The 27995-nt window shown below is 43.9% G+C and overlaps 1 long non-coding RNA gene and 1 pseudogene across 4 annotated transcripts in view; both read left to right on the top strand.

Moving 5' to 3' along the window:
• The window catches only part of LOC124585870, a 43963-nt gene extending 33984 nt beyond the window's left edge, over positions 1–9979 (top strand). For all 4 annotated transcript variants that reach the window (XR_006974908.1, XR_006974909.1, XR_006974907.1 and 1 more), the window contains one exon: positions 9918–9979. This is a non-coding gene — a long non-coding RNA (uncharacterized LOC124585870). The remainder of the gene's footprint in view (positions 1–9917) is intronic.
• A 655-nt stretch (positions 9980–10634) lies between these two features.
• The window catches only part of LOC124585875, a 145739-nt pseudogene continuing 128378 nt past the window's right edge, over positions 10635–27995 (top strand).

Below are 27995 nucleotides of genomic sequence, written 5' to 3' on the forward strand. Positions count from 1 at the left end.
AAGGTGTTGATCTACGTAGGCAGAGATGCGTTCGGTGGGGGCTTGGTAACCAGCTACAATGGGACGGCCGGGATGATTGGGTTTGTGGATTTTAGGAAGAAGGTAGAAGGTAGGGGTGCGGGGTGTCGGTGGGGTCAGGAGGTTGATGGAGTCAGGTGAAAGGTTTTGCAGGGGGCCTAAGGTTCTGAGGATTCCTTGAAGCTCCGCCTGGACATCGGGAATGGGGTTACCTTGGCAAACTTTGTATGTGGTGTTGTCTGAAAGCTGACGCAGTCCCTCAGATATATATATATATATATATATATATATATATATATATATATATATATAAAAAAAAGAATGTGCGTTTTAAGGGAGAGGGTAAGGAGTCATTCCAATCCCGGGAGCGGAAAGACTTACCTTAGGGGGAAAAAAGAACAGGTATACACTTGCACACACACCCATATCCAACCACACATACACAGACACAAGCAGACATTTGTAAAGGCAAAGAGATTCGGCAGAGATGTCAGTCGAGGCAGAAGTACAGAGGCAAAAATGATGTTGAAAGACAGGTGAGGTACGAGCGGCGGCAACTTGAAATTAGCGGAGGTTGAGGCCTGGCGGATAACGAGAAGAGATGATATACTGAAGGGCAAGTTCCCATCTCCAGAGTTCTGACAGGTTGGTGTTAGTGGGAGGTATCCAGATAACCCGGACGGTGCAACACTGTGACAAGATGTGCTGGCCGTGCACCAAGGCATGTTTAGCCACAGGGTGATCCTCATTACCAACAAACACTGTCTGCCTGTGTCCATTTTCCCCCTGCGGGTTCGGGGGTTAGAATAGGCCCGCGGTATTCCTGCCTGTCGTAAGAGGCGACTAAAAGGAGTCTCAACTGTTTCGGTCTTTAATGTGATGGTCCCCATTAGGGTTTGACCTCCATTTTTCCAAATTCAACAGAAGTAAGAGCCTTTTGGGGAAGGACCCCTTACGTGGTGCACCATCAGTCCTCTGTGCCCTAAGACCTTGGCACACTTTATCGTCTGGGCGTCGTAACTGCACCCTCCATCCCTCATTTTGGGCATACACACCTGATGGATTGTGTAAGTTAAGCCCTTAGTGCATCATCATCTGCACCCACGATCACTATGGACTACCCATGGCACCCAAAATCCATCACGGTAGCCAGTCCGTTGTGGTGGGGTCGTCATGTACCCTCTAGGTTGTAGCCCCCTAACAACACAGGGATCGTACTGCCGATGCCTGAGCTGCCGCCTCCCCACGTAAGCCAAGCAGTAGAGACCCGTCTCTCTGGGGCATCAGGTCTCCCGGCAACGGCCATCCTGCTAGGTGGCCTTTGCTGTGGCTGGGTGCCACCCGTGGGGAGAGCCCCTGGTCGGAGTGGGTAGCATCGGGGCGGATACCCTGCAATGAAGCGGGTACAATCTCAATCCGGTGGTCGCACGACCACCAACGTCTCTAAGTGCAATAAAGTAGACTTTAACGCTGTGGCATATAACCCCAAATCGTCCCCTTCCCTAGCCACGCCCTGGGAGGGACGCAGGGCTGTGGACAGACAGGAGCCATATTCACCGCGATGTCTTGTGTGCAGCAGAACTGATGGGGATTCATTTTTGGGGACTAAGCCTCTGTTCTTTGTGACCCATCTTGAAGATAAGTTCAGGGAAGTGGCCTCTCTTTCCAAAATGCGGAGCGGGGCCATTTTGATACAAGCACCTTCCTCTGCACAGTCAAGGGCGTTGCTCGCCTGTGAGAAGCTTGGTGACATACCTGTTAACATCAGACCCATAAGTCACTAAATTTGGTCCAGGGGATTATCTTTCATAAAGATCTTCTGCTACCGTCTGATGACGAGCTACGGGATAACCTGGCACGACGAGGTGCACACTTCGTTCGTCGTGTCTTTAGGGGACCCAAGGATAATAGGATCGCTACCGGTGCTTTCATCCTGGCCTTTGAGGGCAACTGCTTGCCTGAGAAGGTCAAGGTCATGATCTACCAGTGCAATTTCAAGCCCTATGTCCCGCCCCCTATGCGATGCTTCCAGTGCTGGAAATTCGGACACGTGTCCTCCAGATGCACTGCCAGCCCCACATGTCACGATTGTGGACGACCCTCGCATCCAAATGCTCAGTGTGCTCCACCTCCCACCAGCGTTAACTGTGGGGAGCATCATTCTCCCTGCTCGCCTGATTGTGCAGTCTGCCAACGAGAGCGGAAGATACAAGAAATTAAGACCCTGGACCGTTTAACTTACCAAGAGGCGAGGAAGAAATTAGAATGGCTCAACCCCACACCTATGTTGAGGAGTTATGCTGCTGTAACACTGCAGCCACCAGTTCCTGCAAAGACTCCTTTCACAGTTGGCCCACCGAACAGTCACGTTTCGCCTGCCCCACCACCGGTGGGGGCCACTCTCTCTTCCACTGCTCCCAAAACACACAGTTTGGGAGCAGTGCGCCCCAAGCAACTGGGGACGTCAGTCCCCATCTCTCAGCCGGAGCGGCGACAGCCCTCTCCGGCTCCTCAGCCGGGGAAGCGACAGCTCTCTCCGGCTGCTCAGCCGGAGACGCAACAGCCTCCTCCGGCCTCACTTGTTCGGAAGGGATCCCTCGGGGGAGTCCCTTCCAAGGACTTCACCAGTGTCTCACAAGACACTAGCCAGTGGCTGAAGAAGCCACCAGCTGCTGGTCGAAGGGCTTCACGCTCTTCCTCTGTTCCTGAAAATGCGTCAGGAAAGCCCTCCCAGCATGCCAACCCTCCTCCCAAAGACAAGAGAGAGAAGAGGAAGCTCTCCAAGAAGGATAAGGACCCAGTGGTTCCCGCACCAACGCTTCCTGTCAGCTCAGCCTCTGAGGATGAGGTCGAGCTCTTTGCGTCCCCTGATGACCTGGATCTCGCCGTCTCCTCAGAAACGATGGCCGTAGCGATGTCCGTCACTCAGTCGGTGGCAGCATGTGACCCTGCCCAGTAATTTGCCTTTTCAGTGCCTGAATGCCTCTACAAGACACACTTTGTACAATCCTCCAGTGGAATTGTGGCGGTTATTTTAGCCATCTACCTGAGCTGCGTCAGCTTGTAAGCTTGACACCTGCTTTATGCATTGCTCTCCAGGAAACCTGGTTCCCGGCAATGCGGACCCCTGTCCTCCGTGGATACAGGGGTTATTACTGCAACCGTAGCACTTACAATAGTGTGTCAGGTGGAGCGTTTATGTCCTTACCTCTGTATATAGTGCTCCTGTGCACTTCAAACATCTTTGGAAGCTGTGGCTGTCCGCGTAAGGACTACCCAGGACATAACCGTCTGCAGTGTCTATCTCCCTACAGGTGGTACAGTCTCCCTGACCGAATTGGCTGCACTTGTCGCCCAACTTCCCATGCCTTTTCTTCTCCTTGGGGATTTTAACGCCCACAATCCCCTGTGGGGTGGATCGAAGATTACTGGCCAAGGCAGAGATGTCGAGAATCTCATCTCCCAACTTGAACTCTGCCTCTTAAACACGGGCGCTGCCATGCATTTCAGTGTGGCACATGGCACATTCTCGGCCATAGATCTGTTGTTGTGCAGCCCAGGGCTTGTACCATCGGTCCACTGGAGAGTCCATGACAACTTGTGTGGTAGTGACCATTTTCCCATCTTCCTTTCACTACCCCAGCGTCGATCCCATGAACGCCTGCCTAGATGGGCATTTAGCAAGGCAAACTGGGAAACATTCTCCTCTGCTGCCACTGTTGCATCTCTCCCCCACGGTACCATCGATGTGGCAGTTGAGACACTGACTGCAGCGATTGTTTCCGCTGCGGAATGTACCATTCCTCGTTCGTTAGGGTGCCCCCGGCGAAAGGCAGTGCCTTGGTGGTCTCTGGAGGTCGCTGAAGCCATTAAAGAACATCGGCGGGCTCTTCAGCGACATAAGCGGCACCCGTCTTTGGAGAACCTCATTTTCTTCAAACGTCTCCGTGCTCAGGCACGGCGGCTCATCAAGAGGCGGAAACAGGAGCGCTGGGAGAGGTACGTTTCCACCATTGGTTCCCATACTTCACCCTCCCAGGTGTGGATGAAGATTCGGCGCATCTTTGGAGTGCAGCACTCTACAGGTGTCCCAGGGCTTACCATCAACGGGGCGGTATCCACCGATGCTGATGCAATCGCCGAGCATTTCACACAGCACTATGTTCGGGCCACTGCGTCGGGGAATTACCCGCCTGCGTTTCGCGCTCTTAAACGCCGGGAGGAAGGCAAATGGCTTTCTTTTGCTTTTCGCCACCCTGAGACGTATAACGCCCCATTTAGTTTGTGGGAACTCCAAACCGCCCTGGCACAGTGCCCCGATACAGCCTCTGGGCCAGATGGCGTCAACAATCTGTCCCCGGTCTGTCAGCAATGTGTTCTTGCCATCTTCAACCGCATATGGGGCGATGGTGTCTTTCCGTCGCAGTGGCGAGAAAGTACCATCACGTATGGTGAGTCGACGGCTGTGTTGGCTGCTCGAGTCTCGGGGTCTTCTGGCTCAGTGCCAGAGCGGCTTCCGTCAGGGCCGTTCCACCGCCAATACTTTGGTCTTTCTTGAGTCTGCAATCCGCACTGCTTTTTCCAGGTGCCAACACCTTGTCTCCGTCTTTTTTGACCTCTCCAGAGCATATGACACGACGCGGCGGCACCATATACTAGCCACGTTGCACGGGTGGGGTCTCCGGGGCTCTCTCCCCATTTTTATTCAGAATTTTTTATCTGTTCGGACATTCCGTGTTTTAATTGGCACATCCCATAGTTCACTTCATATCCAGGAGAACGGCATTCCACAGGGCTCAGTATTGAGCGTGCCCCTTTTCCTTGTGGCCATTAATGGCCTTGCAGCAGCAGTTGGGTCGTCTGTCTCACCCACGTTATATGCTGACGAATTCTGCATCTTGTTCAGCTCCTCCACCATTAGTGTTGCAGAACATAGGTTGCAGTCATGGGCCCTAGCTCATGGGTTTCAATTTTCTCCTGCGAAGACTTTTTTTATGCACTTTCGTCGGTGTCGAACTGTCCATCCCCACCCTGAGCTCTATCTTCAGGATGCCATGCTCAGGGTTGTTGACACTTACCGTTTTCTGGGATTGCTGTTCGATGCTCGGCTTACTTGGCTTCCACATATTCGTCACCTCAAGCGTCAGTGCTGGCAGCATCTGAATGCCCTTCGCTGCCTCAGCAACACAACTTGGGGTGCCAATCGTAATACGCTGCTGCAGCTCTACAAAGCCCTTGTGCTGTCCCGGCTTGATTATGGGAGTGTGGCGTATGGCTCAGCGTCGCCCTCAGCGTTGCAACTGCTGCACCCCGTTCACCACTGTGGGGTTCGGCAGGTGACAGGAGCATTCCGCACCAGCCCTGTGGACAGCATACTTATGGAGGCAGGTGTCCCTCCACTGCTATTGAGGCGCCAACATTTACTGGCCGCTTATGCTGCCCATGTTTTTAGCTTGGCCGGGCATCCAAACTATCGTCTCCTGTTCCCGCAATCGGTCGTCCATCTTCCTGAACGTCGGCCCCAGTCATGTTGTACGATTGCGGTCCGCGTCAAAGAGCTTCTCTCCGGGCTTAGGGTTTTTACAGTTCCACCTCCTTTCCGGGCCACTTTGCGGACACCCCATGGTGTGTTCCTCACCCTTGCCTTCGGCTCAACTTGACACAGGGCCCGAAGGACTCCGTCCCTCCAGAGGCCTTCCGCCGCCGTTTTTATTCCATCTTGGCCACGTATCAGGGCTCTGGCGTTGTATACACTGACGGTTCGATGGTTGCTGGTCGTGTCGGATATGGGCTTACGCTAGGGGACCATTTTGAACGACGTTCCTTGCTGGATGGCTGCAGCGTTTACACAGCTGAGCTGGTCGCCATCTTTTGTGCCCTAGAGTATATCCGCTCCTGCTCAGGTGAGTCCTTTGTTATCTGTAGCAATTTCCTGAGCAGTTTACGAGCTCTCAACCAGTATTTCCCTCGTTCTCATCTGGTGATGGCTGTCCATGAGTCCCTGCATACTCTTGCACGTAGCGGCCGCTCTGTGGTCTTTGTGTGGACCCCAGGCCATGTTGGGATCCCCGGCAATGAGAATGTTGACCGCCTGGTGAAAGAGGCCATCAGTAAACCACCTCTGGAGATTTGCCTCCCGGCGACTGATCTGCGGGCACTATTACGCCACAAAGTTTTTGATTTCTGGGACACTGAATGGCGCAACCTGCCCGTGCCAAACAAACTCCGTCGTATCAAGGAGACGACGACTGTTTGGCGGTCATCCCTGCGAGCCACCCGCAGGGACTCAGTCGTCGTTTGTCGGCTCCGCATTGGCCACACCTGACTGACGCACAGTTATTTACTGTGTCGTGAGGATCCTCTTATTATGCGTTCAGTTAACTAAGTAGAAATTAGTAATATCTTATCTCAGTGAGGAACTTGAAACTTTCAGGACAGGTCAGGAGCATGTAGAGGTGCTCTTCCTCTACTTGAAAAGAACAGTTGACCATTCACTGAGTAGATAGGTTCCTATTAGAACAGTTCATAATGGGATGGAACCTCCGTGGTATACAGTCACTGTAAAGAAAACGTCTAAAGGAACAGAGATTACTGCATAATAGGTGTAAAACAAAGTGTAGGATTATAGATTGAGAGACGCTGGATGAAACATGTTTGGCTGTCAAGAGAGCAATGCATGAAGCCTTCAATGACTACTGTAGCAGAATATTGTCAAATGACATTTCACAAAATCCAAATAAATTCTGGTCGTATGTAAGGGCTGTTAGTGGCAAAAAAGTTAGTGTCCAGTCCCTAGCAAGTGAGACAGGAACTGAAATTGAGGGTATCAAAGTAAAAGCTGAAATTCTGAACTCGATTTTCAAATGTTCCTTTGCAAATAAAAACCCAGGAGAACTGCCCCAATTCAATCCTCGTACACTGAAAAAATGAACGAAATAGGTATTAGTGTCAGTTGTGTTGAGAAACAGTTGAAATCATTAAACAAAGCTCCAGACCCCAATGGAATCGCAGTCAGATTCTATATTGAATTTGTGGCTGAGTTATCCTCTCTTCTCACTGTAATCTATCCAAAAAAACCTTACCTAGTTTTTGGAAAAAGTTACAGATCACATCCGTCTACAAGAAGGGTTGTAGGAGTGACAAAACTACCATCCAGTAGCCTTGACATCGATTTGTTGTAGATTCTTAGAAAATATTTTGAGCTCAAACATAATGAGGTATCTCGAACGGAACTACCTTCTCAATATCAACCAGCATGGTTTTCAAAAACATAGATGATATGAAACCCAACTCTCACTTTTCTCACATAACTTGCTGAAAGCGTTGGATCAAGGCAACAGGTAGATAGTGTTTCTTGATTTCCTAACAGTATTTGATTCTGTTCCACACCTACAGTGACTGTGAAAAGTACGATCATATGGGGTATCAAGTGAAATTCGTGACTGGATTGAGGACTTTTTGATAGGAAGGACACTGCATGTTACCTTGGATGGAGAGTCATCATCAGATGTAGAAGTAACCTCAGGTGTGCCCCAGGGAAGTGTGTTGGGGCCCTTGCAGTTCTTGTCCATTAATAACCTTGCTGTAAATCAGGATTTTTGCAGATGATGCAGTTATCTGTAATGAAGTGCTATTTCAGAGAAGCTGCATAAATATTCAGTCAGATCTTGATGAGATTTCAACATAGTGCAGTGATTGGCAACTTGCTCTGAATGTTTAGAAATGTATAAACTTAGTATCCTGTGACTATAATATTGGTGAGTCACTGTCGGAATCTGCCAACTCGTACAAATACCTGTGTGTAACACTTTGTAGGAATATGAAATGGCATGATCACATAGGTTCAGTTGTGGGTAAAGCAGGTTGTAGACTTTGGTTTATTGGTATAATAATGGGGAAGTGCAATCAGTCTACTAAAGAGATGCTTACAAGTCATTCGTGTGACCCCCCCCCCCCCCCCCCCCACCCTAGACTATTGCTAAAGTGTGTGGGACTTGTACCACATAAGACTAGCAGGGGACATTGAATGTATACAAAGAAAGGCAGCATGGTCACAGGTTTGCTTAATCCATGGGAGAGTGTCACAGAGATACTGAAGGAACTGAAATGGCAGACTGTTGAAGACAGGTGTAAACTATCCCAAGAAAGTGTATTAGCAAAGTTTCAAGAACTGTCTTTAAATGATTACTCTAGGGATATACTACAACCCCCCACATATTGCTCTCACAGGGGTCGTGAAGATAAGATTAGAATGATTACTGCTCACACAGAGGCATTCAGACAATCATTCTTCCACGTTCCATACATGAATGAAACAGCAAGAAACCCTGATAACTGGTACAATGGGACTTACCCTGTACCATGCACCTCCTGGTGGATTGCAGATTATAAACGTAGATGTGAACCGACAGTCTCTTACATCTGCATGAGGGAAACATCTAATCACCTTTATTTTACCAAGACAAAAATTATGATTTACTAAAGTTTCAAACCTTGACAGGAAATAATGGATTAGGCTGTCCATAAATTATAAACCAACATTATTGTGATGATGGAAAATCTCATATAAAGACGTGAAACAAATACTAACAAAGAGATAGAGGGGCTGGCCAGTACAGCCAATAGATACACAAAACATAACAGAAAATTTACGTATCGTAGCTTTTGGAACTTTGTTCCTTCGTCAGGGAGGAGAGAGGGGAAAGAAGGGGAAGAAGAGAAAGTGGATTCAGTTACTCACAACCCAGGTTATGAAGCAACAGGGTAGAGGTAAACAGGGAGGGTAGCAAAGATGGAGGCATGGGTGTATACTCTACAGTATGTCAACATGTTGCCTTGACCTGTTTGATCACCAGGTCTGGCTCCAATTCAGTGCACACGGAACATCATCGAACAACTCCAGTGTCTCCCAAAAACAGCATTAACCATCCCTGTTTTGATGACAATGTGAAACAGGCATGGAACTTCATCCCACAAACTCATATCCAGCACAATGCATGCACGTTTGCATGCTTACATTCGGGCAGTTACACTGGATTTCAATGTATTAGTGTATCACATTTGCAGTGGTGTATCTCGCACTTATATTATCCTGTGATCTTGCAACGTTAATCACTTAAATAAGTTACTTAGAGATATATGTTCCTGAAATTTCATTACTCTACGTTAATTACTTTTTGGTGTTGCAAATTTTTTTTTTTTTTTTTCAGTGTACATGATGACTACAATAATACATTATAATGTTTCTCCAGTGGTTTCAACATTAACTTTTTAACAGAAAAGATTTTGCTTACAGTTCATTTTTATGTTAACATTTCTTAACTTTTTAACAATCCATATTAAAGCTAGCAATAGTAACTATATTAATAATTGCTACTGTAAACAGTTACACATATGGACATCAGTTTTGAATAATGGGTTTTGAGTGTAAATAATGTTTTATGTAAGTGTTTGTATTGATACTTAAAATTAAATGTCATGTAATGAATGTCCACTGTTTTGTTGGATCAAGTTATTTACGAACGCGATGTACTGTGTTCTTCCATTAGAGAATGAGACTGTATTGTTTATCGGTTTCATTACAAAATGCTAATAAGCTTTTAGTTAGAAAACCTTCTATAACTAGAATTATTAATATGAGAAAAATGGGAACAATGAAGGAATGGAAGATCAGTTGCAGAAACAAGAATAGCTCTGAGTTGCAAGAGTGGTTGCTTTTCCCACCCATGTAATTAACTGGCATTATCACCACTATTAACTTACCGTGGTTTCACATCTCATCTGTTCATTGTTCCCCATGTCCTGCCCTTCTGTTCCCCCTTCCTATTAGACCATATATGCCTCTCTTACTGTAATCGATATGTAAACAATATTTATCACATGACCTTTTTTTGTTACAGGTTGTAATATTTGACATTGCAGCTTTTGAAAATGGAGCAGGATGTTGTGCCCTCTTTCCTATTGGAGTGTTTCTCTGTGATCAGAATTGGAGGCAGACAATTCACTTGAACGTCCATTGCTGTTGTTGATGTCTTTGAATCATGTTGTTTCTTTGTGATTAATAAAAAAATTATACAATCCAATGGTTTCTTCGCCTTGTCTTTAAAAATTCCAGACCTATTGTTCAAACACATATTTTAAGAGTTATGCATCTGAGCCTTTTTGTGGAAAGTGCGTTTCACACATACTTTCAAGATAAATTTAATAATGACCCCCATTTTGTGTGTTGGGGAAGATAATTTGATACAGCTAAATGCATATACGGGTACACACATTTGCTCACGCCTGAGACAGAGTGAGAGTGATTCAAAGGAAGAATTCACTACTTTTTACCTACTTTCTGAATAACTCGTACTTTCGTCAGAAATGTCACACTGCAAAGTTGATTAGATAAAGGGACAAAAATGAGAGTAAAATATAATTTGAATATCAGAAAAAATAACCACTTAGTGTTTGTGTAATACTTTACGGCAAGCATAAAATTAATTTTTAAACATTGGGAAATCTGGGATGGAATAACAATAATATGAAATAGGATAGCTTTCTGCTCTCCACCTAGAGGAGACACTGAGTGGCAGACTGGCACATTGAAGGAAGATTTTTAGATATTAGAAAGTATGGGACAGTCCTCATCAAGCAGGTGTGGTGGTGTGAGGCTGGGGTGGGAGCAGGTAAAGGCCTAGATATGTGAGACAGAGAGACTAGCAAAGGTTTAGGTAACGGGGTTTACAGGAGTGAAGAATATGTCGCAGCTAGAGTTTCTAGGCTTCGTTCCTGTGGCCCCACACCTCAATGCCCTCCCATGCTCCCATTCCAATCTCACACACTGTTACTATCCCCCTAGTACACCTCTCTCTGTCTGTCCACCTCCACACTCCCAACCAGCAGAGACTCCCTATGCTGAGGTGGGCTCTGTCCATTAGATTACACTCGTAAGATAAAAATAAACATTATCCAGTATGAAAGAATTATCTGTGTGGGATGGAAATATGTAGGTGTGATGTACGTGCACAGACAAAAAATTACAATGTCAGAAAAATTGAATGATTTATTCAAGAGAAAGAGCTTCACAAATTGAGCAAGTTGGTCCACCTCTGACTCTTGAGCAAGCTTGGCATTGATAGATTTGTTGGATGTCCTACTGAGGGACATCAAGCCAAATTCTATCCAAGTGGCGCATTGTATTGTCTAAATCATGAGCTGGTTGGGTGGCCCTGCCCATAATGCCCCAGACATACTCAGTTGGGGAGAGATCCCGTGACCTCGCTGGCAAAGATAAGGTGTGGCAAGTATGAAGACAAATTGTGTGTGGGCAGGCATTATCTTGCTGAAATGTAAGCAAATGATGGCTTGTCATGAAGAGAAACAAAATGGGGTTTATAATATCGTCAACAGATGTCTGTGTTGTAATGGTGACACAGATGACAACCAAAGGGGTCCTGTTATGAAAAGAAATGGCACAGTAGACCATCAGTTCTCGTTTGGCTGTATGGCAGCCAGCAGCCGGGTTGGTATCGCACTGCTATCTGGTGTGCCCCCAGGCACGTCCCTGGTCTGGAATTGCATTGACTGGAATATAATTGGCTTCAGTGATGAATCCCACTATGAATTGAGCCCCAATGATCAGCACAGATGTGTCTGAAGACGCCCCAGACGGTGGGATACCACCGTGAATGTCACATCCCATACGGTCCAACTACCAGGACTGATTATCTGGGGTGCGATTTCTTTTCATAACAGATCCCTTTTCGTCAACAGACGACTATGCTGTAGGGGTGACATGGATGTCACCCCTACAGCATAGTCGTCTGTTGACAATACTGTACATCCTATTTTGTTTCCCTTCTTGGCAAGCCATACATTGCTTACATTTCAGCAAGATAATGCCTGTCTGCACACAGCTTGTCCTCATGCTTGCCAAACCCTACCTTGGCCAGCAAAGTTGCTGGATCTCTCCCCAATTGAGAATGTAAGGAGCATTATGGGCAGGGCCATTAGACCACCTCGGGATTTTGACTATCTACCGTGACATTTGAATAGAATTTGGCATGATGTCCCTCTGTTGGACATCCAACAACTCTATCAGCCAGAGCCAAGCTTGTATAAGGGCCAGAGGTGGACCATCTCATCCAATTTGTGATGCTCTTTCTCTTGAATAAATCATCCAGTTTTTTCTGAAACTGTAATTATTTTTCTGTCTTCACATGTATGTCACATTTAATGATTTCAGCCCTATTTGGTATTTGGATAATTCCTTCAGTACCCAAGTGTTTTTTTGAGTATATAGTATCTGACAGTTTCTTTTTTTTTCAGTATGCTTGTCTGCTGCCCATTGCCCACTCTAACTGGTGAGTAGCAATCTGTCCTATTTCATATTGTTGGAATTAACTTTTGACACTCAATATTTATGATGCAAGCAAACTGTTATTGCCACTTGACATGATGGTGAATGGTAATCTGTTAGCCATTGGCACAAATGGATTGACATGATAAAACAAGGGTCCACAGCTTTTACAAACTTTTTGGATGTGATAAATACAGCTTACTGCTGTCAATACTTTTGTTAATTACAATATTGATCGTTTGTTATTTTCAAGCATACATGTCAGGTGCCACGACACCTTTGAATTACTGCAAATGGACAAAGATGACCAGACTCATTTCTCTTCAGTAGAAACAACTACTGACAAGAGAAGAAACTTGATGTCATTCAAATCTACTTTTTCATTGGTAGAGATCTTTCACTCATGGGATTAGCAGCAGAGATTAAAAAGAAGCAGCAGCAAACAGATCCAAGGCATCCATTGTTTGGAACTCATGTTCTTCCATCACAACTCCTTATAATAGTATCAGCTCTGGAGAACTAAGTCCCGATTCATTTTCTTGTAACAAAATTGACTGCCATTACCTTGCAGTTAAAAATGGGAAGCTTTACATGAATGTCCTACATGCAGTTTTTTTATACTTGTGCTCTTTGAGTTCCTGTCCTAGAATACATTAAAATATTAAAAAATGTGTAAATTAATCTTTGAAACAATCCAAACCTTTCAATGGAAACCAGGAAAGACTTAGAAACATTATCATTTAAAAAAAAAAAAAAAATCAAGGAAAGGTAATGTAAGGAACAATCAGGGAAAGTCCGCTGTACCCATCCTGTTGTGTACTGTGTTATTGTTATTCTTAATTTTTTAAAATTTGGTAATGGCCATTAAAGACCACGCAGAATAGCAATTGCACATTACTAGAAGCTGCCTTTGCGTTCTTCCTCCGACAGCCCGTTGTATTTGCTCAGCGTAGAAGCCTTTAAAGTTGTAACTCTGGTCGGTCTGAGACGCCGCCTAGATTTAATCCAGCCTGTCAAAGATCCCTTTGTCATTCCCCTGAACTACGTCAGAAACTTTAGGGTTGTTTCCAAGAGTATTAAAAATCTGTTTTGTCAAGCTGACCTTAAAACTTTCGTCTTCCTGACTCGACAGGTGCAGGCAGTATTTCTCGCTTTCTGAACAGCTTTTGACTTAGTGCCAGATCGATGCTTATTATCAAAATTGCTACCATGAGGGGTATCGAGTGAAATTTGTCACTGTAATTGAGGATATTTTGGTAGGAATGACTTACATGTTATCTTGGCTGGGGAGTCATCATCTGATGTAGAAGTAACCTCAGATGTGTCATAGAGAGGTATGTTGTGACCATTGCTGTTCATGTTCATGTACATTAATGACTTTGCAGACAATATTAATAGTAAAGCACTCTTTACACAGATAGTGCATTTATCTAGAATAAAGTGCAGTCTGAAAGAAATTGTACAAACATTCGTCAGATCTTGATAATTTCAAACTTTCTTTTAAATGTTCAGACATGTAAAATCGTGCATTTTGCAAAGTGAAGAAAACGCAGTGTGGTATGACTACAGTATCAGGGTGTCTTGCTTGGATTAAGTCTATTCGTACAATTACCTGGGTGAAGCACTTTGTAGGGATATGAAATGAACAGTCATATGGGCCTACTCAGGGGTAAGGCAGGCGAAAGAGTGAGATTTTTTTTTGTAGAATACCATAGAAATGCAGTCATTCTACAAATCGTTTGTATGATCCATCCTAGAATATTGCTCAAATGTGTGGGACCTGTATCAAAATGGATTAATGGGGAATTGAACGCATGCAGAGAAGGGGAGATCAAATGGTCACAGGTTTGTTTGACCCAAGGGAGAGTGTCACAGAGATGCTGAAATAACTGAATTGGCAGACGCTTCAGGATAAGATGTACACTATCCTAAGAAAGTATGCTTACCAAAAGACGACTCTAGGAATATGCTACAACCTTGTAACTATTGCTCCCATAGGAACCATGAGGACAATATTAGATTAATTACAGCATGCAGAGAAAGATTTAAATGGTCTTGAAACATGAACAAGCTTTAATATCTGGTACAGTGAGATGTACCCTCTGTCATACTCTTCATAGTGGTTTGCAGAGTGTGGATGAACATGTGGATAGCATCATCAAGAACGCAATCAATGTGTATCTGAAACTTGAGCTTCTCCTAGTGTGTAGTGTCACAAACGTTTTGACATTATTATACATACTTCTGCCACAGAGGCAATCACAGGTAATGACTAATTTGGCAGTAATATGCAGTGCTAGATTTGTTAAAAGAAAAAAAATAGACTTCTTAACATGTATTTATGGTAAGTAGCACTCTATCATTTCCTATATTTCTAAGTTCCTACCGAGAGTTTCCGTAGTTTGATTTAGACTTCTGAAAAAGTTATAACACTTTTCTGAGCTTTTTAAAAGTGTGAATACAACATTTGCATCTTACCGCTTCAACTAGAGCAAAAGTTCTATTGTACCACATCTCAAAATCTTTGGGTCCAATTTTTTTCGTCATCAGCGGTATACTGTCACAAATCAAGCCTTGGTTATGTGTATTGTTAGATTTTGTGTATTATTATTTATGTGGGGTGCATGAGCAATGCAGCTGACTGGGATTCACCTGCTGCAAGTCATAGACTGACCGCTGCTGTGTTCACTGCCTGGGTCAAAGGTGCTGAAAGGATGTTCTCATTGATGCTATGGAGACACTGTTCTGTGTTTTATTTTAACGACAATTATTGTCAGTTTTTTCTTGTTTTGTTTATAAGAAAGGAATGAGGACATCATTAGATCTTTTGAAGAGTACACAACATAAATCACAAAATGTTATTTCTGTATTAGCAAAAAATTGGACTACATTGTATGATAGAGATGAAAAAGAAACCGTGATTAAATTCTTTCTGTGTTAGATTCCTGAACCTGCCGATCTTTGAGAGAGAGAGAGAGAGAGAGAGAGAGAGAGTGAGAGAGGGAGGGGGGGGGGATGGGATTTAATTGTATCTCCCCATGCAGCCGTAGCATTTTGGCATGTCGTACATTGGTCAGATCATCAGTAGCACACACACACACACACACACACACACACACACACACACTCTTAATAATAGTCAAGAAAATTTGCAACCGCAAAATATTGCCTCAGTACAGGTCATAGAATCTAATATACAACACAGATATTTCAATATGCATATCCGGTTACTGGAATAGTGTTATTAAGAAAGCTGTTGAGAGACAGAAGTTTTTGCTTAAATTCTTATAATTTACGCCAGATGATGTACAAAATAAACTCCAAATTACTGTAACAACATAGTGCACAAGGCACACATTCATTTTCTAATTACAACAATCATACCCCAAACTATAACAATTAAAATATTGAAGACCAGCATTTAATTTTAGCTGCTACAAAATTATCACAGGTAACAATTATTTAATTCACTTCTTAAACATAACAATTTAATTTAAAAAAGACAACAAATAACATTTTTAAGTACAATATTCAAGTTTAGCTGCTGCAAAGATGCATAACAATCATCTATATTTCAACATTCTTATGAAAAATACAACATAAAAAGGAAGACCTGATTGTAGATCATGGGTGGGCTACGTAAAATAAATGACAAAAATCAGCAGCTGTAAAAGGCAGATTTTTTTTCCATCTACAACCAATTCCTCCATTTTACAACAGCATAAATGAATGCAGCTCTTTTACCCCAAATTTGCTGCTTCAGAGTATTAGTGTCATAATGAAGTCTTTTAAGAAGTAGGGTCACAAACAGATTAATAAATACAAACAAAAGCAGGAATATTCAATTTGCTCGAGGCTACCAAATGAAAGAAGAAAGGGGGCTAGGGAGGAGAAAAAAGATCACGTAAAAAAGAAATAAACTGCTGATTGTTTGCATCATTCCTAGACTCAAAACCCTAAGCAAAAGAAACAGTGATGATAGCATTGATTTAAAATCATGTCAGAAAAGACGGCAGCTAATTCTAGGTGATGCTCCATAAAGCCATGGTCTCACGTTGTCAAACCCCTGCAGGATTATTTGAGGGACAATGATTTGACACTGATTGTTAAGTCAAAAAGGCAATGCATCTTTGACTGAAGTAACAATCAAAAATATATTCTTTTAATGGAATATTTACATTGCAGTGTACTGATCTGAGAAACATACTGAAAAGAAACATGACTATGTTGAGAAGTTTTCATTTTGTATTTTCTTATATTTGTAACCGCAGTACATGAAAAAAGTGACACTCGACATTTGAGTTAACTGAAAGATGAAAGATTAGGGTTTAATGCCCTGCCAATCCTTGTCCCCAAACGGGCACAGCCCACAAACAGAATTCTACCAGCCAGCTTGGACTGAAAACATAACACACAAGGATCATGCCCATGAGTGTAGATGACACTCGGAATATCACGCAACACGGATACCTGAGGATGGTGTCTGTCAGAGCAGATTGCAGATGAAGCAGGAAGGCAGAGGGAACAAATTACAGACCTGCTCCATCTGACGATCAGTCTCAAGTAGCACTTTGTAAAAGCAACGACTAATGTCACCGAAATATGTGAGTAAGACAATGATGTCCGACTGTGCAAAGGACAACTCGGGAATTTCAGCAAACTTCTGGAAAAACCTGAAGAATTAAATTGACAGAAACCTGTTCTGGATTGGTAACTTACAAAATAAAACATTTTCAATCGCTGGACAAGTCACACACAAGAAAGATGATCGGCCTTTAAAAAAGAGGATACCATACAGTGTAAAGCTGAAACATGTAAATTAGTCTGGCCAATATGCTCTACACGTGAGCAAAAGTGTCAATGAAGTGGTGCACCTTTTAGGAACTGTTAAAAAAGTGCCATTTTACTTCAATGAACACAGCAATGACAACCTGATCCTAGGAGAAAAGAGCTGATACACACTATTTATTTAAGAATGAACACTTCACCTCAACTTTTCACAGCATGGGACCATCAAAAATTGAAACAATAGAGCAACACAGAGGACACTACCACACAGCTGGGGGAGGGCATAGAGAGAGAGATAGAGAGAGAGAGAGAGAGAGAGAGAGAGAGAGAGAGAGAGTTTAATGACCTACTTACTCACTTTTTACTGGCAACAAGATAAGAGTGCAGGTGGTGTCATATCAAAATTGTAGAGAACATGCACGAGAAAAAGTTTTAACAATAGCAAAGTAACGTACTTGCTAGTGCTTATTTTTTGTTTTAAATATCTCTCTCAAATTGATCAGGTATTGGAAAAAGAAAGATAAATATTTTGAATTAAGACTTAAAACAGGATGTAAACAGGTACCATACTGGCCTGAATATAAGCTACACCGTTTCTACAAAAAATGTCCAAAAAAATTAGAGTATACAGCACACCCCATAAAGACTGGGACTTTTATGAATCATAGAAACCTCAACTGTAGTGCTTCTTCTTAAGTTTGAAACGAAACAAAAATATCACTACAGTTTGTAAATCAATTGTTGTGTATGAGGTAGCAATGCAAACATTCTCTTTGTTACTATCCCATTTAGGTAGTGACTACAGAGGGATCCAGAAAAATGTAGACATTCTCTGATAGTTATTACCTTTGGAACAAAGTGTCATATGGCTGCAATTTTGAGTGGTAGCATAAGCCACTGTTTTCCCAACAGATCTTGTCGTGTGGGTTTCCAGCAGATGACAATGCAGCACTGAATGAAGTACAACTATTGTTTGAGCAATGCAAGGCTGTACTGAAACAACAATTTATTGTATTTGGTATAAATTTTAAGCAGACAATACTGTTTAAAATGTGCACAAGGAAAGGTCCTCCGAACAAGAACATCAACCTCTAGGTTCCAGCACTGCTGTATTGCAACATTTTTCTAGATCATCTCAAAAATCTATGAAGCAGGATGTATGGGTAAGTGGGGTAAGCTGATCAAGTGCATGATAAATTCTGAAAACTGCAAAGTCGAAAGTGTACATTCCAAGATTGTTTCACACTATGAATGAGGACAACCCGAATCGAAGGATGGAGCACTACGAGTGGTCTGAAGGCATGCTTCACGAAGATGATGGTTTGCAGGGAAGGTTATCTGGCCTAATGAGGCACAATTCAACCTGAATGGTAATGTAAACTGTTATAGCTGCGTGTATTGGGCTGCTGAAAATCCTCATGTTCACATGGACAAACATGTTACTTCAGTTGGTGTTAATGTGTGGTGTGGTCCGTCATAGTATTGTTTCTCTGACCCATTCTTCTTTGAAGGTACATAACTGGTGAGGTGTATCATATGCTGCAAACATTGATTTTATTAGCCATCCAAGAGGTGTTTGGAAACAAAAGATTTTTACCTACAAGACTGTACTCCGCCTCACCACAACAGAGATATCAGATTCTACTTAGATGAAAATCTACCTGGACGACGGATAAGTCGAAGAGGAGCTGTCAAGTGCCCACCAAGGTCACGGGACCTTACAATTCTCGACTTCTACCAATGGGGGACCTCGACAAACAAAGTTTACCAACAGAACCCAGCTACACTGAATGAGATATGAGAAACCATCAAGACATCCTGTGCAGCTACCACACTGGCAACACTGACAGCTGTACTTCAGTCAACAATTCAGCAACATTGATGTTGCTTGGCTGCTAACAGGTGTTACTTTGAACACACAAAATGATCTTCCTCCCATGCAAGAATTTTGACACTATGCCATTTTGTTCCATCAATATTGACTATCAAAGAGAGTCTACATTTTTCTGGACCCCTCTGTATTACCATTCTCACAGTTTCACTATTTTAGACAATGGGATAGGCACAGTTTTTCTCTGACTAAAGAATATAATTTATTCTTCACCAATGAAGCACAACATTGAGAGAAAATTTTGGAATTCGGTACAGTTACGTTGCAAATTTCAAACTCACAGTTATTCATCTAACAGATGTGCTTTTTAAAGGTACGGTTCAAGAAATGCTGCACATGCAATGCCCGGGATTGTAGCGACAGCACTGTACTTTGGGAGGAGAGTGACAAAAATACTGACAGTGACAAAACAATGAATGTTAGTGAAGTTAAGAGTGTCTTACATGAAAACTGCAACTGAAAGCTTTGTTTTTGTGTGTAATTTATCTACAGTGTACTACAAAAAAAGTGGTTAAGGGTAAATCACATTTTGAAAAGCTATTGTAAATGGGCAACTTGACAAATTATTTTTAATAAAGTTTCTCTCTTTTTCGAAGTTAAAGGTGCAACTTATATTCAGGCCAATTCGATGTGTATATAATTTATGATAACTATGAACAGACTTTGAAATTTGCCTACATCACACCAGGTATACTTAACTTATTTCACTGACCCACACAGATGCTCATGTCCGGTGGAAGTCTCCTCTAGTTCCCCCACTTTTGGCCAGAAGCATTATTTCAGATATCACAATGTCATGACTCACAGCTTTGCACATATCGTACACTGTTAAGGCAGACACCGATACAGCAGTGAGAGCTTCCATCTCGACGCCCGTCTGCCCTCTACACTTTTCCGTGCCAGTTATAATCACACAGTTGAGAGCAGAGTCCAGTTCAATGTCCACAGCCACAGAGGATAAAGATATATTATGACACAGAGGGATAAGGCTGGACGTCTGCTTGGCCCCCACAATTCCCGCCAGGCGAGCAACGCTAAGTACGTCACCTTTCTTCAGGCCATTTTCTCGTACGAGTTTCATCAGTTTGGGTCCCACAAAAACCTTTGCTCATGCTGTAGCAGTCCGTTCTGTCACCGGCTTCGAACCCACGTCGACCATTTTCGCACTGCCGGTCCGGTCGACATGAGTCAGACTTCCGGACTGTGCTACCGAACTGCAGAAATGGCAAGAGAAGACAGAGGGCTGTGCTCTGTGTGTTTGTCTTGTTAGGAGTCCTGCATTGCACATAATGCTTGGGGTACAGGGAAGCAAAAGAAACTGTTTTCTAGATTCAGTCACTACACTCAAATTATGTGATAACAACTGAGACATCTGTGTATCCAACACAAACAGGGGCAAAATATTGGCATCTGAGAAGAAGTACTTTGAAAATCTTGTTTCTGAAGGTTTAACAACTTCCGACTTTGTGCCTTCATGACATCACTACAGCCATCAAGTTCAGTGCCACCTGGAACAAAAATACAAGCTGTAACAAAGAACTCTTCATAATCTGAAAATAGGTTAACTACAAAAGAATTTTTAAGCATTCGTGTTGGAACACCCCCGATTAATTCCTTTACAGGATTTTGGGTAATTTACCGAAGCCACCAAACAGTTAATTATTATGATATATGACCGTGTGCTTAATGGATGAAAGGCTATTGGTTGTTCTGCTGTGGTTTCGGGAGTATTTCAACCGAATGCGGCTGTTCTGAGACGGAATAGCTAATGATTGAAAGTTTGTCTGTTATTAAGTATCACAAAGGTTGCGATGTACAACTGATATATATTTCCTACTAACACACAAATTCTGAGGCAGTTGCTACCTTTGCCTTACACGTCTAATTGCGGTTATCTCTTTTTATTGATTGCTGATTTTCAGAACTTTGTCACACGCAATACTGATGGTTAACATTCACAACAATCCTCACTGCAATCCATGGTTGTTGCTGGCCGACGCAGTTGACGCGAAACACGTAATTCGGCACTTGTCACTTTCTGTTTCATATCACTCGCGAATCGGCATTAGTGAGAGTCAACCCCACGACGATCAGGGGGACGTGCTCACTCGTCATACTCCAGTGAGTTTTACCGTTTACAACTCACTCGACCACCATTCTTGCCCGTCATTCCCGCACTACTTCTCACTCGACACTCTACCATCCTACTGCACACTCAGCACTAGTCTCACTGCCTACTGCAGTGCTCGACAATCGACTCCTGTCCGCTATCGACCTGGGCGTCAGATACCAGCACCTATGTTTGTGGGATCACGGATCCCTTACAGTGTTCAAGACAAGTTCTTTGAACCTTAATGATCTGTGATGATTCTTTTCTTTCCTAAGCTAAGGTTGAGAATCTGCTTTGTCTGCAGAAGTGTGCAATATGAATATTACACAAAGTTGATAGGAACATCTCGCATAAATCTCCTCAGTGGCTGTAGATTTCACAATCTTGCAGGAGTGGATACAAGGGGAGGTCGTGGCAATGGTGATAAGTACCACCCACTTCCCAAACAACATATTATACTGGGGTGCACTTAAGAAGGCAGCAATGTGGTGCATTCTGTGCAGAAAGAGATGGGGAATGCTTTATGATGCTGTCTGTGTGTTCTCTCTCTCTCTCTCTCTCTCTCTCTCTCTCTTTCTCTCTGTCCCACGACTCATATTTCAGCCACTTCCAACACTCCTATCTGGCACAGGCCACTGTGTCTGCTTCTAACTCTGCCTAGTAGAATTTATGCAGTCGGAAAGCTATCGCTGTTGCTTTCTAATGTAATACTTGTCATGTTTCCTTTATGCCAGCCATTGTGAACACTAATGGCTAAGTAACCTCACCATACCTAAATGCCTTGTATCGTACACGCACTCCAAAATGCACACTACAGACAGATGTGGCAGAATGACACGATGTCTTTATATTTTTTACTTCACCAATTTCCAAATGCACACATAACTTTTGGAGAAGGAGGTAGCGTGGAAACAGAAGTGTGTAAAAACTGCCAAGTTCTTCCAGCAATGACAAGCTACATTTAATAAAGGACACTTTTCAGTTGCTCGTGCTAGGGTCAGCCCACAAGGACATGCTTTTGGTCTGATTGACAACATTCCAGCCGGGTAAAGCTGCACACCACTGGGTTGAACATACCAGCTGTCAACAACAGATCCGATACAACAACAACAGAAAGAATGACTTCCAGAACACAGTTGGAAATCACTGATAGAAACAGTATTCCCCTCATTCACATGTGTTTGCAGACCTCTGTTCAGTCATAATGTTTATTGAAATAATGATGGTGAGCACACACTTTGACAGAGTTCAACTTGGTTGTTACGTGATTGTTCAGCTTTTTCCTTCTTTCCTCCTCCCTTTTCTCTTCCCAAAATCTTTTCATTCTTTGACTGTGTTCTTGTTTCCTTTGATATGTACATATTTTCTCTGCTTTCTTCCTTCCCTTTACTTCAAGTTTTATGTTCATAATTTTGTTTCTGAATTTGTCTCTTTCATTCATCATTTCCATTCTGATTCCTGCTCGTTTTAGCCTTCTTCTATTTCTTGAAACCAACTGGTTTTTTTGATTAAGGCATTTACTACATCCTAAATCCCTTTGTGAATCTGTCGCTATTCATTGTGTGTATGTGTCCATAGAATGTTAGTCGGTGTTTTCTGATTGTGACTGAGCCTGCCTCTGTGTTCATATAATTCTCTGGTTGATCTCTTCATCTATACACCATCTCTGTGCACTGCTCCAAAAAATTTTCTGAGGATTTTGCATTGTATTCTTTCTGCTTTGTGGTGCCTGGTCCTCAGATTGTGGTCATTTCTGATGCGAAGAGTGCTTCTGATACTATAACTGTATTGTAGTGCATGTGTTTGCCTTGTACTGAAATGTTTCTTTTATTATAGTGTGTCCACGTCACTTTGTACACTTTCTGAAGTTCTTTTGTTTGTTCTGTTTTCTTCCTTCTTTGATCCACCTATTTGTATTGTTACTATTATATTGAATAATTTAATATATTTTTGTGTGTTTATTATTGTTATTAAAATTGTAGATGTCTGTCGTATGCTAACAGCGAGGTTGCTAGCGAGTTGCATTTTTGAGGGAAGCTGGGCGAGGGGGGGTGGAAACAATAACAAACCGTCACTCCCCCCTGCCCCCCCCCCCCCCCCCCCCCCAAATAACCAAACCTTGGATGCCAATACATTTGCTCTGTATAGGTGTTTGTGTCCAGAAGTAAGAGACAATTTAGCAAAAAAAAAGCAAAGGAAAGCTTCATGTTCTGGCCCACATCAAAACCAGATGACCAACCACAGTGTAATCCTCTGCAATGTCATCACTGAAAGCAGTAGGGGGGGGGGGGGGGGGGGGGCGGCGTCAGCACACCCTGTTCTGGTCACTGCCAGCTTTCTTGACCTCAGAGTCACTACGCCTCAGTCCAACAGTTCCTCAATGGGCATCACAAGGCTTGGTGCACCTCGTTCCAGTCCTCCCACCAAGGAAAACCACGGGCAGTACTACGGGTGAGTCGCAGCTGAGCAGCTGCCTTCCCCCTGTACCTGCAGTAGCTGCGAGCGAGAGGAAATTTGAGTTACACATACGCTAAAACTGGCGTAGATGCCACAGGACACTCTTTGGAGTGTCACTAACAAGCACACGCTGCTACACACTTGACAGTGCTAGGTGGCCAAGAGTTCTGGCTCAAAGTTCCTGCAACTGTGGTTGGAACTTCCCCAGTGTGACTCTCCCATTCTTTAATAGGGTATTTCAGTGTCCGGGGCACGTTAACATTGGACAACACTGTCCAGTACAGGCTGCTGTCTTCCACCCGTGCTCTCTTGCACTGTGCATTGCATCTTGCACAAGTGAGTCATAAGGACTCCCCTCTTCTATATGTACACTAAAAAAGCAAAATTGTCTTTTCAGACGAAAAAGTAAAATTGTCTCATATCCACATTCTATCCTTAAAAGTATCCTTATGTCTGGGAGACAGCAGATCCACCAAGCAGATTCCACCCGACGACCCATAGCAAGACTGCAGCACAAGAGGCAGGAGTGCCATCTGTTCCCTTCAACGTTTCTGTCTTGCTTTGCCACCTATCAGTAAGTGATGAACCAGCTGCCACAAATCAAGAAGCAATGGCTCGGAGACAGCATGAGCTCATTGTCCAACTGACGGGTGGAAGCAACGCAACAGCAACAGCAACACCAACACCAGTCACACCACCAGTGAATATACTAGAGAGGCCCTCAATATCACCGCAGTAGTCCTCGAGCTGGAAGTGACAGCTCCGTGGAACAAAGATGGACCTTGGAAGCTGGTGGGTCCAAAATGCAATCAGCAGCAACATACACGAACAACTGAGCCTACTAACTCACAGGGCAAATGCAGCGTGCTTTTACCAACACCAGTTCTGAGCATTGGTAATATGAGGGACCATACAAATAATTCTGCAGCACCTCAACTACACAACACTACCCCAGCCGCTACGCAGAACACTACACCGACTGGCTTCCCACTGGTCATAATACACAATTACACTCACCTCAGCAAGCTAAACAAGACGTTTGTAGAATGTCACTCCCCACTATATACCAAACACAAAACTCACAAGGGACCATGTATCACTGTATGTATGCAACAAAACGATGCCTGGACACTACCCTTGCTGAGAGCCCTTCTTGGCACAAAGTAATAATGCAGATGCAATCGAACTGCAGTATTGATCATCTAGACATTGTTGAACTACAGACAACATGCCCTGGATTCCTCATGTCGACAGCAGAAGAAAGCCGACACTTCTGTAGGACCTCATGGAGCAGGATCCTCTTGCCTCTGTGCCCTGTAGCAGCGAGTTTTTGCAGACTGGCACTCGGCAGCTGCCGGGGTGACACCCCTTTGTATTGTCCTCATCGTGACTGTCCTCCAGTGGAACTTTTGCAGCCTTTGATCCAACAAAGAGGATTTATGACTGCTTTTAGAATCGCAGCTTCTACTTGTACTCTGCCTTCAGGAAACAAAATTGCATCCTCACGACTGCTTTGAGCTTTCGCATTTCTTCCTGGTCTGTTTTGACCTTCTGTTCGAGGTTGGCATTCTGTCTCATGGGGGAGTCATGCTGCTCATATGGGATGACATTCATAGTCAACCCATCCATCTCCCTGACTACCAGTCATCAAGCTGTTGCAGTTCGTCTTTTCCTTCCTCACTTGAGCTTTTCCCTTTCTACCATTTAAATCCCACCGTCATTCGATGTCACCAGGTTCGACTTCCTCCAGCTTATTGGACAGCTTCCTCGCTGATTTCTGCTGCTTGGGGACTTTAATGCACACTATCCCATTTGGGGCTCTTCCAGAACCTATCCGAGAGGTGCCCTCTTCACTGCCATTCTTAATCAACTTAACCTTTTCTTCTTTAACACAGAAGCACCCATGTTGCTTTCAGACTCGTCACACACCTATTCCCATTTGGACCTTTCCTTCTTCACTGCCCGTCCTGCACATCATGTTGAACGGTCCATTCTTTCTGACACCTACTCGAGCGACCATTTCCTGTGTGCTATCCATTTGCTGACTCCTACCCCACCTCCGTGCACATCGAAATGGCAGCTCACTAAGGCTGACTGGAGACTTTACTCCTCCCTGGCGACCTTCAACGAACACGATTTCCGCCGTTGTCGTGACCAGGTGGAATTTCTTACAAACATTATCCTTACCGTCGCAGAACATTCCATTCCTCACACTTCCTCTTTACCATGCTGTGTCCCAGTCCTTTGGTGGACTGAAGCCTGCTGCGATGCAATTCGCATTCTTCGGGATAACCAAAAAGGTAGCTGAACTTCATTCACTAGTTCTTTTAACAGTTTCACCCCCCCTCTACCATCGTGTGCACCAACCTCCGACAGTTCTCTGGGAGCAAGATCCATTCCCCAATTTTCGGCCTGACAGTAGCAGACAATATCATCGTGTACCCTATTGCTATCTCCAACACCTTGGGTCACCATTTTGCAGAAATTTTGAGCTCCTCCCACTATCGTCCTGCCTACCTCTATTGGAAATTAGCAGAGAAGACTCGGGCAATACCCTTCTCTTCTCAGAATCGTGAGTGTTACTGTGCTGCCTTTACTATGAGGAAGCTAGATCACGCTCTCACTTCATCTCAATCCTCCGCCCTGGACCAGACACTGTTAACTTTCAAATGTTGCAGCACCTTTCTCTTGTGGGCAAGCACTTTTTCCTTAATACGTACAACCGGACCAGGGCAGAGGGCATGTTTTCCAGCCACTGTCGTGAAGCCACTGTCATACCCACACCTAAGCCCGGTAAGGACAAACAACTTCCTTCTGGCTATCACCCACTTTCTATACCCATGTCATGAATGGTTTTCTGTGGAAATCCCAGACTGGCTGTGTTTTTCAATTTGGAGAAAGCCTACGACATTTGTTGGAGGACTAGTATCATTTGTACTCTCTACACATGGGGCCAACTGCCCCATCTCCTTGAGGAACTTTTAAAAGACGAGTTTTCGAAGTACGTATGGGGTCTGCCTCCTCGGACACCTTTATCAAAGAAAATGGTGTACCTCAGGCTTCTGTCCTGAGTGTCGTCGTCTTTGCTGTCGCCATTAACCCTACAATGGCCTGTCCCCTGCTGGGCATCTCCGGCTCTCTTTTTGTTGACAATTTTGCTATCTACTGCTGCTCTTCATGAACCTGTCTCATTGAGTGGTGTCTTCAGCAATGTCTCGATCGTCTTTACTCACGAAGCATTGACAGTGGCTTTCGTTTTTCTACTGACAAAAACATTTGTATGAATTTCTGGCAGCACAGCTGGTTTCTCCCACCATTTTTACATCTTGGGCCTGTTGCTCTTCCATTCATTGAAACTACAAAATTCCTGAGGCTCCTGCTTTATACAAAACTATCTTGGTCATCCCACTTCATGCTCCCTTCAGCTTTTTCGATGGATGTGAACCCTTCACCATCTTGGCTTCGTGCGGCAGCCCATCTTCACCTTGACCTTCATTCACTTTCTAAAGACACTGCACCAGGCTCGCTCTATTGCATTCAGTTTCACGACCTATGCATGGAATTTTGCAATAGTATCTTTGTGTACAATGATGGCTCTTCGACTGACCATGGTTTCGGGTGTGCCTTCAACGTCAACCAACATTTTTTGGTACTGACTTCTGGCACATTGCTCAGTATTTACAGCAGAGCTCTTCACCCTGTATCAGATCATGGAGTACATCTGGTGACATACTCCTTTCAACTGTGTCACTGCTCAGACTCTCTCGGCACCCTTCAAAGCCTCTGTGCACTGTAGACTGTCCATGCCTTAATGCACCGGTTCCAGGAAAGCTTCCACTTGCTCACTTTTTATGGAGCCACTGTGATGTTTATGTGGGTGCCAGGTCATATCGGTCCAGGAGGTTGCTGACACTGCTGCCAAAGCTGCATTCCTCGTACTTCAGCCCAATAATTCTTGCATTCCCTCTGATGATCTCTTGTAGCTTTCTGTCAGGAGGTGGTGTCACTTTGGCATCACCACTGGTCCTCCATTCATAGGAATAAGCTCTTGTTTATCAAGCCTCTCCCAGTGGCTTGGACAACCGCCTCTCAGTCCTCCTGCGGCGAGGTGGTCATTTTAACTAGTTTGCATATTGGGCACTGCCTTTTTAGCCATCACCATTTGTTAACTGGTGCTCCCCCACTAATTTGTGCACATTGCACCCAACTTTTAACTGTCTGCCGTTTCCTGAGGGGATGCCCTTTTTTTTTACCGTTTACGTTCCCGTTTGGGTTTGCCACCTGAGTTATTGGCCGGTTTAGTGAACAATGCGTGGGCTGTCAACCGTGTTTTACTTTTTATCAGTTGTAGCAATATGGTGAAGGCCATTTAATTTTTAGTTCTGGGC

The sequence above is a fragment of the Schistocerca americana genome, unplaced genomic scaffold (assembly GCF_021461395.2).
Source record: "Schistocerca americana isolate TAMUIC-IGC-003095 unplaced genomic scaffold, iqSchAmer2.1 HiC_scaffold_51, whole genome shotgun sequence".
Taxonomy (NCBI): Eukaryota; Metazoa; Arthropoda; class Insecta; order Orthoptera; family Acrididae; genus Schistocerca; species Schistocerca americana.